Source organism: Coenobita brevimanus, chromosome 83 (assembly GCF_032717465.1).
Source record: "Coenobita brevimanus isolate Jiangsu-jjx chromosome 83, ASM3271746v2, whole genome shotgun sequence".
NCBI lineage: Eukaryota > Metazoa > Arthropoda > Malacostraca > Decapoda > Coenobitidae > Coenobita > Coenobita brevimanus.
In genome coordinates, this window is record NC_137036.1 from 5229394 (window position 1) to 5241572 (window position 12179).

The 12179-nt window shown below is 43.2% G+C and overlaps 1 pseudogene; it reads right to left on the reverse strand.

Moving 5' to 3' along the window:
- Positions 1-11104: 11104 nt before the first annotated feature.
- Positions 11105-11227, reverse strand: LOC145409995 (5S ribosomal RNA; annotated as a pseudogene).
- Between the last annotated feature and the right edge of the window lie 952 nt (positions 11228-12179).

Consider the following 12179-nt stretch of genomic DNA (forward strand, 5'->3'; position numbering starts at 1 on the left):
ATCTCATCCTTCCGCTGCAGCCACACTTCATATGCACGTCTCTTCTCAGCCACAGCCATACTTACTTCCTCACACCACCATTCGCTTCTTTTTCTTTCACCACCACCCACACGTCTCACATCACACACCTCTTCTGCATGCCCCACCACAGCACTCTTAAACAACTGCCATTCCTCCTCCACACTGCCATTTTCCTGACCTTTCACTGCATTCCACTCATCTTCCAACTCATCTTCCACTCATCTTCCAATTTCTCTCTTTTATCCAACTCACTCACTTTCAAAACCTCCCTGCCACACCTAACTCTCCTAGCTTTCACCCATCTCTTACCTACTTTTAACTTTCCCTCCACCAGGTATTGGTCAGACATACTCCACACTCCCCTCTCAGAACTCTCACATCCAACAATCTTCCTATTACATTCCTGGACACAAGCACATAGTCCATCAGTGCTCTATCAACAACCCTTCCACCCTCCTGTCTCACCCATGTATGCTGATAAACATCTTTCTACTCAAACAATGTATTTCCAATCACCATCTCTCGCTCAGCGCACATCCCAATCATTCGTTCCACATTTTCATTTCTTCCAGGGACACCATGCATACCAACTACACCTTCAACTGCTACATTTCCCACTCTAGCATTCAGATCTCCCATCAATACCACATTCATATTCGCTCCAAAACTCTGCAGACAGTCATCAACATCATTCCAGAAAGACTCCCTCTCTTCTTCATCCCTTTCGCTACCAGGCCCATATGCACTCACAAACACCCACAACTCACGTTCAAATTTCTCTTTCACCCACATCAGTCTCGATGACACCTCCTTCCATTCAATCACACACTGTTGTACTCCCGGACACATTAACAAGGCCACACCTTCTCTTGCCCTTCCTCTATCAACACCTGACAATCTTGCATTCACACTTCCAAACATAGACTCACCCTTCCCTTTCATCTTCGTTTCACTCAGAGCTAACACATCCAACTTTCTTCTCACAGACATTCTCCCAATCTCCTCCCTTTTAGCCTCAATCGTACTACATCCACGCACATTCATAGACCCAATCTTTAGGGTACTGGGATAACTCAGTCCCCATCCCTTTCTCTGGCCTGTCTCTTTTTAAGAACTAAAAAAAAAAAAAAAAACAGAGGAGGGAGTCCCTAGTCCCCTCACCCCGCCCCTTTTAGTTGACACGGAGGGAATATGGTGGCAGTATTCTTCCTAACACAACCTGGCCGCAGAGTAGTAGTACCACCCCATAGTGCGGCCAGATTGTGTCCCCCCCGCCACAGGGAGGGACACAACCTGGCCGCACTATAGGGTGGTACTACTATTATATATATATATATATATATATATATATATATATATATATATATATATATATATATATATATATATATATATATACTATGGAACACATTCTATCCATTTCTCCTTTCTCTGAAATCTCCTTTCTTGGAGACTTTAATATTCACCAGCACCTTTGGCTCTCCTCTCCTTTCACTGATCCACCTGGTGAACAAGCCTACATCTTTTCTATCCTTAATGACCTAGAGCAGCTTGTACAGCACCCTACCCATATCCCTGACCACCTTGCAGAGAGCTCCAACATACCTGACCTCTTCCTTACAACTAATCCTTCTGCTTGCACAGTTAATCTTTTCTCTCCATTGGGCTCCTCCTATCACAACCTTATTACCGGTCCTATCGCTCTGGTACGGCCTGTGGACCCTCCAAAGAAACATCGACTGTGGCACTTTGGAGCTGCAGAGCGGGAGGCCCTCAGGCAGTACTTCTTTGATTTTCTCTGGAATGATTATTGCTTCCATGGCCAGGAGCCATCTGAGCGTGCCTTGCCCATTACACAGGTTATTCTCTCGGGCATGGAAATTTACAATCCTTTCTCATATCCTTTGACTAATGCTAGAAAGCCTTGATTTAATCAAGCTTGTTCTACTGCTGTCCGCAAGAAGGAGAGGGCCTACAAAAGGTAACAGAGCCAACCCACCCCTGAATCACATATTTTTTATGTTTCTGCCTGGAATTGTGCTAAGTCTGTTCTTCACTCTGCTAAAAATAATTTCATTCATACGAAGTGCTCAAAACTCTCCTACTCCAATTCTTCCCACTCTCTCTGGCACCTTGCCAAAAACCTTTCTAACAACTTTACCTCATCATCCTTCCCTCCTCTTTTCTACTCTGATGGCGCTGTAGCTATTTCTTCTATTAATAAAGCAGATTTCTTCACTCAGATTTTCTCCTCCAGTTCTACCTTAGACGATTCCAATGCTGTTCCTCCATCACTTCCCCCCTCTGACTTCCTCATGGCTGACATAAATATTTCTTCAGCTGATGTATGTTCTGCCATCACTGGTCTCAATACTAACAAGGCATATGGGCCTGATGGAGTCCCTCCTGTTGTCCTAAAGAACTGTGCTTCTGTGCTTACACCCTGCCTAAGTAAACACTTTTACCTTTGTCTTTCAACTTGTACCTGTCCTTCTTGCTGGAAGTTTGCTTTCATTCAACCAGTCCTAAAGAAATGTAACCATTCCTAATCGTCTAACTATCGTCCAATTGCTTTAACATCCTGTCTCAAAAGTTTTCGAGTCAATTCTTAACAGAACAATTTTAAAGCATCTTTCCTATCACCACCTCCTTTCTGATCGTCAGTATGGGTTCCGTCAGGGACGCTCCACTGGCGATCTTCTCACCTACTTTTCAGATTCCTGGTTATCTCCTTTCGGGACTTTGGCGAAAGCTTTGCCATTGCACATGACATCTCAAAGACTTTCGATCGAGTTTGTTATAAATCTTCTATTTCTAAACTGCCCTCTTACTGTTTCTATCCTTCTCTCTGTGCTTTCATCTATAGCTTCCTTTTTGGTCGTTCTATAACCGCTGTTGTATACGTTGTAGACGCCCATCGTTCTTCTCCTAGATCTATCAACAGTGGTGTTCCTCAGGGCTCTGTCCTATCACCAACTCTCTTCCTTTTATTCATCAATGATCTTCTAAGCTGTACTTCTAACCCTATCCACTCATACACTGATGATTCCACCCTTCACCTTTCCATTCGGTTCCCACAACGTCCATCTCAACAGTTACTTCAACAATCAAGGGATGAGTCTATGGCACAAACAATGTCTGAATTGGCTTGTATATCTGACTGGGGTAAAAACAATCTTGTTTTTAATGCATCACAGACTCAGTTTTTACACTTATCAACCTGACAAAATCTTCCACAGGAGTACCCTATAATGTTTAATAATATCCAGCTCAATGCTGCAACATCCTTGAAAGTGCCTGGGGTTTCATTCACTCGGGATTTATCTTGGAAAGATCATGTTACATCTCTTGTAAAATCTGCTTCCAAGAGATTAGGTGTGATAAGCCGACTCCGTCCCTTCTTTACCCTGCACAGTTGTTGACTTTAAACACGGCTTTTATTCGTCCCTGTTTAGAGTACAACTCTCATGTGTGGGGAGGCTCCCCACATACAACCTTTCTCAATAGGGTGGGGTCAAAGACTTTTCGTCTCTTTTATGCTAGGTGTTTTTGGGTCGGTTCCCGTCCCATGAATGCCTTGAGTGTAGCTGGGTTCCCTTTCTAGACAGAGCTAAGACACAGTATGAGGGGAACAGGACATAAAAACACAGGGAAACAACCTTACTGTACATGTGTATTAAGTCAAATTCTTTGTTATGGAACAGGAAGACAGTTTACACAATATGCTAATCAAAATTAATACATAGGCTGGTAGGTGGGTTTGGAGTATCACACAGGATACTAGGTAGACAGGAGTCTTAGTGTGGGTCAGGGGCAATACACGGCTTTTACAGTCCCTGCACAAGAGCCTCGTTTCTAGTGGGAAGGCAAAATATAAGTTTTACTAGTTCAGGGGAATTTACTTTGACACTGACTTTGGTTCCTGTTTCACGATAGTTATATGCAAGATGCATTATTTCTATTTCTTGATTCACACAGGGTGGATGCACACTGACACAGAGTTGTAATAATGACACTGAGCCTTTGCCTCTCGAAGTACAATGTATGGATATGCAATGTCTCAGGTGTTTTTCATCACTTCACTGAATCCCACTATTCACTTATAGCACACAGCCCTGGTTTGTCACTGTTAGTCTGTAGGAGTCATGTATCACCGTCACTGTTAGGTAATGTCACTGATTGGGCAAAGGGGAAGGGGGTGGCCTGGGGACTTACAGTCGTTGGTCTGAGGTACGCAGAGTCTCTTCAGGAGTCCCTTCGTCCCGTGGCCAAGGAACCACTCTCAGGGGCGTCGTCTCTTGTCAAGGATTTGGACTGGGCGTGGTAAAGGGCCTCTTACTGTCGGGGCTGGGGACTGGGGTCTGGCCCTTAGGACTCGGGCCAAATAGATCCTGGAAGCGCTCCCTCAGGCACCTGGTGGAGGAAGAGCGTCGTCTTCATCGGGGAGGGGTCAGGTCTCGCCCAGGGGTCCTGGGGGTGCCCGCAGAGGCCCATTGACTGCAGTCTCCTTCCCGTGGCGCCGCCGTCAGGTTGGGGCTGCTGAGTCAATCCAGGCTGGAGTCCACCAGGTGGAGGTCCTCCTCGGGGGCCGACTGGATGGGGAAGAGCCCTGGTGATAACACCGAGCCTCTCCACCAGTCCTCAGGGCAGAAGTTCTCCTGGAGGTTGCCTTGGTCTGGGTGGGCAGAGGGGCAGCCTGCACTCCTGCCGGTAGGCAGGGCTGACCACAGGTCACCCTGACGCTGTGGAGTCACAGGGGGCGAGGGATTTTGGTGTCCCTCCCAGGCACGGCTATAGGCCATCACTGGGTTCCCTTGGGCAACAGATGGAGGGTGGCTATGGGCCATCCCTTCACTGTCAGTGCGGCTTTGGGCCATCACCAAGGCCCGACTCCCTGATGGGAACACAAACGAAGCACAGCTATGGGCCATTGCTTGCCTGTCGGTGTGACAGTAGGCCGTCACCAAACTCCTATGTGGAGAGCAACATGAAGGTGAGGAGCGGCTATGGGCCGTCTCCTGCCTACGGGCGTGGATATGGGCCGTCGCCTGTGTCGTGCCCTCCAAGGCAACTGCAGAAGAAGAGGAGCCATACCTGTTTCTTCCATCGTGCGGCTTTGGGCTATCACAGGTTCTGCAGGGGGTGTAGGCAGCACCTGACGAAGAGGCTATGGGTCGTCTCCTTATTAGCGGCCTGGCTATAGGCCATGGCCTTTTTTGTGTGTAGCTTCTTGCTGTTACTGGGGCCCAGCTAGAGGCCGTGGCCCTTTGGTCGGAGCGGCTATGGGCCGTCTCTTCATTAGCAGAGTGGCTATGGGCCATCTCTTGATTTGCACGGCTTTGGCCGTCGCTGGGGTGCTGCCTGGAGCTGTAAGGTCAGCTCCACCGCAATCCTGGCAAGGGCTAGCTCGCCCGAAAGGTAGTGCACTTGGACTGGGGTGGTGTCGTCTGGTGCACTCTAGGGAATTGGGGTGAGCGGCCCAGGTGAACTTATGTCCGTATTGACTGGACATGCCATGTGCACCATCTACCCCTCTGTAGGCTCCTCCTGGGGGTGTTGTGGCGACCTGAGTTGCCACAGAAGGTATTTCGGTCTCATTAACTCTCCTCCTCTTACTGGCTTCCTTCAACCTCTGTCTCTTCGCCACACTGTTGCATCTTTATCTCTTTTCTATCATTTGTTCCATGGTCATTGCTCCTCTGGACTGTCTGCTTGCATCCTTCTACCTCTACAATGGGTACATAGCACCCGTCTAGCAACAAACTCTCATCCCTTTTCTGTCCAACTTTCTTATGCAAGAGTTAACCGTTACTCCCAGTCCTTCATTTATGCAACAGGTCAACTCTGGAACTGTCTCCCTCTGTCTGTATTTCCTACTTCCTATGACCTCCAGTCTTTCAAACGCTGTGTGTCCAGACATCTCGAAATGAACGGATCTTGAATTTGGCTCTCTTTTGTATTGTTTTTGTTTTTTTCTTGGAAGGAACTGTTATGCGGGCTCCTAGGCTTTGGTTCATTTTATATATATATATATATATATATATATATATATATATATATATATACTTTTTTTTTATAAATAACAGAACGGAGGAAGGAAAAACAAATGGGTAAAAAAAATTATCCATACACCAGATTACTGGTGTCCTCTGTTCATAAAATATCTGTAACAGTTAGACTTGAACAGTTGTGGGTTGAAATTTGGAGGAAAACAACTCTGGGGAAGCGAGTTCCAGAGAGATGCAGTTCGGGGAATGAAAGAATTCTAATAGGCAGAAGTTCTGCAATATGGTTGAGTGACATTCCAGTCATGAGCGCTACCAGATGCCCGTGTAGCACGAGGGAAGGCATGGAGAGGTGGCACCATGGACGCAACTTCGTCTGAGCATTTGCCAAAAAAATATCTGTAAAATAATGCAAGGGAGGCAACATTCCTTCTTACTTGCAGGGGAGGTAGTTTATATGTAATGGCAGGGTTGTTAATGATTCTAACAGCTTTATTCTGAATTTTGTCCAGTTGTCTTAATGCAACCTCTCCACAACCATTCCACAAGGGTGAGAAATAATCAAGCTGAGAGCGCACATGACTCTTATAAATTATAGCTAACTGCTCATCAGCGAAGAAGTTACGGACTCTGTACAATAATCTAAGTTTCTTTGAGGTGGTTTTAGCAAGTGATCTGACATGAGAGGTCCAGCTGAGGGCACTGTTAAGTGAGACACCAAGAATTTCAATACTTTTGGAGATGGGAATATTAGTAGCATTGAAGGTAATGTACGAATCTGGCAATATCTGTCTATTAGTAAACTGTATATATTTAGTTTTACTAGCATTAAAAGAGACAAGGTTGTTTTGTTCCCATTCACTGATTGTAGCTAGATCTTGATTTATGGAGATGGCTGTACTGAGTTGGGAAGTAGAGTTATTAGACTTTGTAAATGGATGTCTGAGTGTGAATGAACTATGTAGTGTTGAGTCATCTGCATATGAGTGAATGGGATTGTGAGTGACAGATGAGAGATCATTAGTATGAACCAGAAATAGGGTTGGCGCCAGAACTGATCCCTGCGGCACGCCGGCGTTAATTGAGTGGAAATTCGAATATACATCATCTACTTTTACTCTTATTTTCCTGTCACTAAGATAAGAAGAAATCAAAGGAACAAAAGACGTTAGTTCATAGCAAGGGAGTTTGGACAGCAGGGAACGGTGCCATACTCTGTCGAAAGCTTTAGAGATATCAAGAGCTACTGCATGAGTTTCTCCAAAAAGATCAATTGATTGATGGATGGTATGAGTTAAGAGATTGAGTATGTCAATGGTGGATCTTTCGTGGCGAAAACCGTATTGTCTATCAATAATTAAGTTGTTGGATTCAAGATGTTTAACAATATGCTTGTTAATTAAAGTTTCAAATACCTTACCAAGAGAAGATGTGACAGCTATTGGTCTGTAATTGGAGGGGTCAGACGAACTTCCTTTCTTCGGAACTGGGTGGATATTGGCTTCTTTCCATGAATTTGGGAATAAAGAAGTACGTATGCATAGTCTGAATAATTTAGCTAGGACAGAGGCAAGTTCAGGGGAACACTTTTTCAAAACAATTGGCGGAATTCCATATATATATATATATATATATATATATATATATATATATATATATATATATATATATATATACAGTATATATATATAGACTTGGAGCGTGGAAATCGCAGACTTAATAGGAAGAGGATCACCAGGCAGAACACAAACATCGTGGTAAAGTTAGGGTCTTTATTTGCTGACGTTTCGGAAAATACTTATTCCATCTTCAGAGCAAAATCTACAATCGAGTAATATACACAGTTAAGATTTTTATGTTATAACGATCAAAACAAGACTAAAAACATGAAAGTACAAAAACGAAGTCCATTAAAATACCGTGTTCGTAAACCAATAAGTAATAAAAACTAAAATGAATGGGGTAGAAGTAAGAAAGCAAAACGTATATGTTAAATAGGAAGTGCAATACTGTAAAAAAAAAAAAAAAAAAAAAACTACCTAGTGTGGAAAACAGAACGGTTCACAGGAAGCCTAAACTATCAATATTTGTTTGGATCGTTAATTCTCCAGTACTCGTAACAGTAATGGATTACTCAGTTTAAGAAACTTCTGGAACTGGCAACTAAGGACAGCATATGTTTATTTGACAATAAAGCATATAAACAATGTGATGGTGTTGCCATGGGATCACCTTTAGGACTGACACTAGCCAATGCTTTCCTGTGCTACCACGAAGAGCGTTGGCTGGCTGAGTGTCCTACTAATTTTAAACCCTTGTTTTATCGTCGTTATGTTGATGACACCTTTTTGGTTTTTAGAGCTACTGATCATGTCCCCTTGTTTCTTAGTTATTTGAATTCTCAGCATTGCAACATCAAGTTCACCTGTGACATAGAAATTAATAACAGTTTAGCATTTTTAGATATCAATATTCTCCGTAGGGACGATAGTTTTGAAACTACCTTATACAGGAAGCCAACCTTCACTGGATTATGCATGAAATTTTCCTCATTCCTCCCATTGAGCTATAAACGTAATCTAGTCAGCACTCTCACCCACAGAGCTTATGAGTTATGCTCGAATTATTTTCACCCTGATAAGGAACTTAATATTCTTAAAGATTTGTTGTTTAACAATGGTTTCCCCAAAAGATTCACCGAAACGTACAATGGTAAGACCCTTAATAAATTCTTTACGGCTTCAAAAGTCAGTCATTACTGTTCCGAAAAACACTATATACATTACCATAACATACACCGGACCCCTTAGCTTCACACTGAGGAACAAACTTAAAAACTTCTAGCTGAACACTTCCCACAAGTGTCAGTTAGAGTTGTGTTTAAAACCCAATAAACTATCCAGAGTGTGTTTTTTTTTTTTTTTTTCAAGGTAAAAGACACCATTCCCTCACACTTACAAGCATCCGTTGTTTACCTCTTCACGTGTGCCAGCTGTGGGGCGGCATATATAGATAAAACAAAAAGACACCTAAAGACAAGAAATCATGAATACTTAGGTCGTTCAGTTCGAACAGGCCAGTTAATCACCAATCCACCACACTCAGCAATACGGGACCACTCACAACAACACAACCATCCTTTCTCACATTCCCACTTCACAGTTCTTGGTGGTAGCAGCAATGACACGGACCTTCCCATTATGGAAGCTTTATACCAAAATCGTTTTAACCCTTCGATCAGTGACATGGCTTCCTGTGAACTGTTTTGTTTTCCACACTAGGTAAGTTTTTTACAGTATTGCACTTCCTATTTAACATATACGTTTTGCTTTCTTACTTCTACCCCATTCATTTTAGTTTTTATTACTTATTGGTTTACGAACACGGTATTTTAATGGACTTCGTTTTTGTACTTTCATGTTTTTAGTCTTGTTTTGATCGTTATAACATAAAAATCTTAACTGTGTATATTACTCGATTGTAGATTTTGCTCTGAAGATGGAGTAAGTATTTTCCGAAACGTCAGCAAATAAAGACCCTAACTTTACCACGATGTTTGTGTTCTGCCTGGTGATCCTCTCTCTCTCTCTCTCTCTCTCTCTCTCTCTCTCTCTCTCTCTCTCAATATATTAATGACTCCTACTATAATCTCGGCATGGTACTGCCATTGTGCCACTGTTTTACTGCAATATAGTATGCGATATTCTATAATCAACTTTACTACAATGTATTTACTCCATTATACTGTACATACAATATATTACTACAATGTGTTATGTTTCTACAATATTATTATGTCTGTACAATATTGTCATGGATATTATATCTCTACAATAATATAATGAATACTATGTATTAATAGATTGGTATTAGTTGCTACATGCTGTCGTAGGTTCGCCAGCAGGGCGTGACTGAGCGATGTCAGGAATCTAAAATATCATAAATTATAGCTGGTGGCATAGATGTAAGCTAGAGCTTAAGTCAAAGTCATGGCTAGGGCCTGCAGGATATATCGTTTGCAAAATTCTCTCTCAAGAATGCCAGACAGGAAGGTGTGACCCTAAAGCTACAATACACACACACACACACACACACACACACACACACACACACGCAGGCTTCTAGAACGTTCGACAAGTGTGGCCCACGTGACGGAAGTTCTCATATATGGAAGGAAACAGGAGAAGTCAAAAGGAGATAGGAGCCTGGAGGAGAAAGAAGTGAGAAGGAATAAGGAGAGAGAGGGAGAAGAGGGTCTAGACTCGAGAGAGAAGCACGGTGGTGTTAAAAAGGGGTCAGGCTCACAAAGCAAACTTAGTGTAAATTTTGAGATATCCCCTTGAAGAAAATAAAACTGCAATCAACCCCAGACTCATTTTTATCTTCTCCTGTCACCAACTACAAGTGAATTGAGGTTATCTCCTACAAATCTACTCACGATTAACTACAGCTTGGTTTCGACTACGATTTAATCAATCACTGAGCTGATACCACCACTAGTACTTCCACAACCAGAAGCATTAGTGATTTATGCAAGTTGGTAGCTATGATGGGGCCTATGTGAAGGGATTCCTCGGGAGGTCGGTGTTGTTGAGAACGCTTCAAGGTACTTGGTGATGAGGGCAAGGTAGCTTCCTGCCTGCCTGCCTGCCTGCCTGGGTTGGCGTGTTGTTGTGGCGGGTGGTGCATGCTTGTCCGGTGGAGGGTGATGGTTGGAGCTTGTGAAATAGAGAAAACGGCCGTGAGAGCGAGAAATTCAAGGGATAACCTGTTCGTTTGGAAATATTCCATATATATCAACCAGTATTCATATGGATTGTGTGTGGTGCCTCACCGACGTGACAATGTCTTCTGTAGGTGCATCAGTCAACCTTGCTTGTCGTGTATTGAAAGGCAGAAATAGCTTGGATAGGTGGGATTTACCTTCGAGAGTTATGGAGGTGACACCTTCAGCACGGCAGATGAGATGCTCTCGCAGAGCAATTGAAGCTGCCCAGATCTGCAGTCGCCTCTTGCTCTCATTGCATGGACCTTAGTTTAAGGCCTGAGAAAAAGAAAACAAACAAGAGAAAATATTATACCAACAGCATCTGGTATTTCCAGGCGGTTATCCATCCAAGTACAGTAATAACAGACCCAACGTCGCTTAACTTCGCTGATGTGACGACAAGCAGTGCACTCAACGTGGTATGGTCGTTGGCACTCGAAAAGAGTGAAAATATATATAAATATGGGCTTACTGAGCCAGAAGAGCATCCTCTGTTGATTCTTTTTCACATAAAATAGGCGATATCAAGACCCTTCCAACTTTTCGATGGATTACCTGTTTGGTCACCGCGTCTTGACACATGTGGAACAAAGGAAATGAAAATGCAAGATGTCAGTAGAAATGGACAAACAGCATGACCAACTGGCAAACGCTCATTCAGTATCCGACCGTCCCTTTACTCACAACGCAGTAAGCTTGATTATATTCCATTTTCGCTCATTCACAGCATGCAGGCTCAAATCAGGCACGCAGGCAGGCAGGAAGCCAGGCAGGTAGATAGGTAGGTGGGTATACAAAAAACTTTGCTGAAATGTGGGATATCAGATCGCAATTGTGGACAAAGCAATGTCCTCTCAAAAAAGTAAATATATAGACAGACCTTGATTACAACTGTAAGAGATATAAAAGTAAACTTCAGAACTATCAAAACTTAAAACAATTGTGAGATAGCTAGAGGGTTGGGAATGGTCACCCTTCTTTGGGACAGGCTGAATGAGATCAAACTTCCAGCAAGAAGGAAAGGTACAAGTTGATAGACGAAGATGAGTTTACCTAGGAAGGGTGTAAGCACAGAAGAACAGTTCCTGAGAACAACAAGAGGGACTTCATCAGGCCCATATGCTTTGTTAGTATTGAGACTAGTGAGGGCAGAAAACATTTCAATTGAAGAAATTTATTCTCAGCCATGAGGAAGTCAGAGGGGGGAAGTGATGGAGGAACAGCACCGGAATTGTCTAGGTGGAAATGGAGGAGAAAGTCTGAGTGAAGAGTTCTGCTTTGTTAGTAGGAAGATATAGCTACAGAACCATTAGAGGGGAAAAGAGAAGGGAAGGATGCTGAGGTAAAGTTGTTAGAAAGGTTTTTGGAAAGGTGACAGAAGAAGC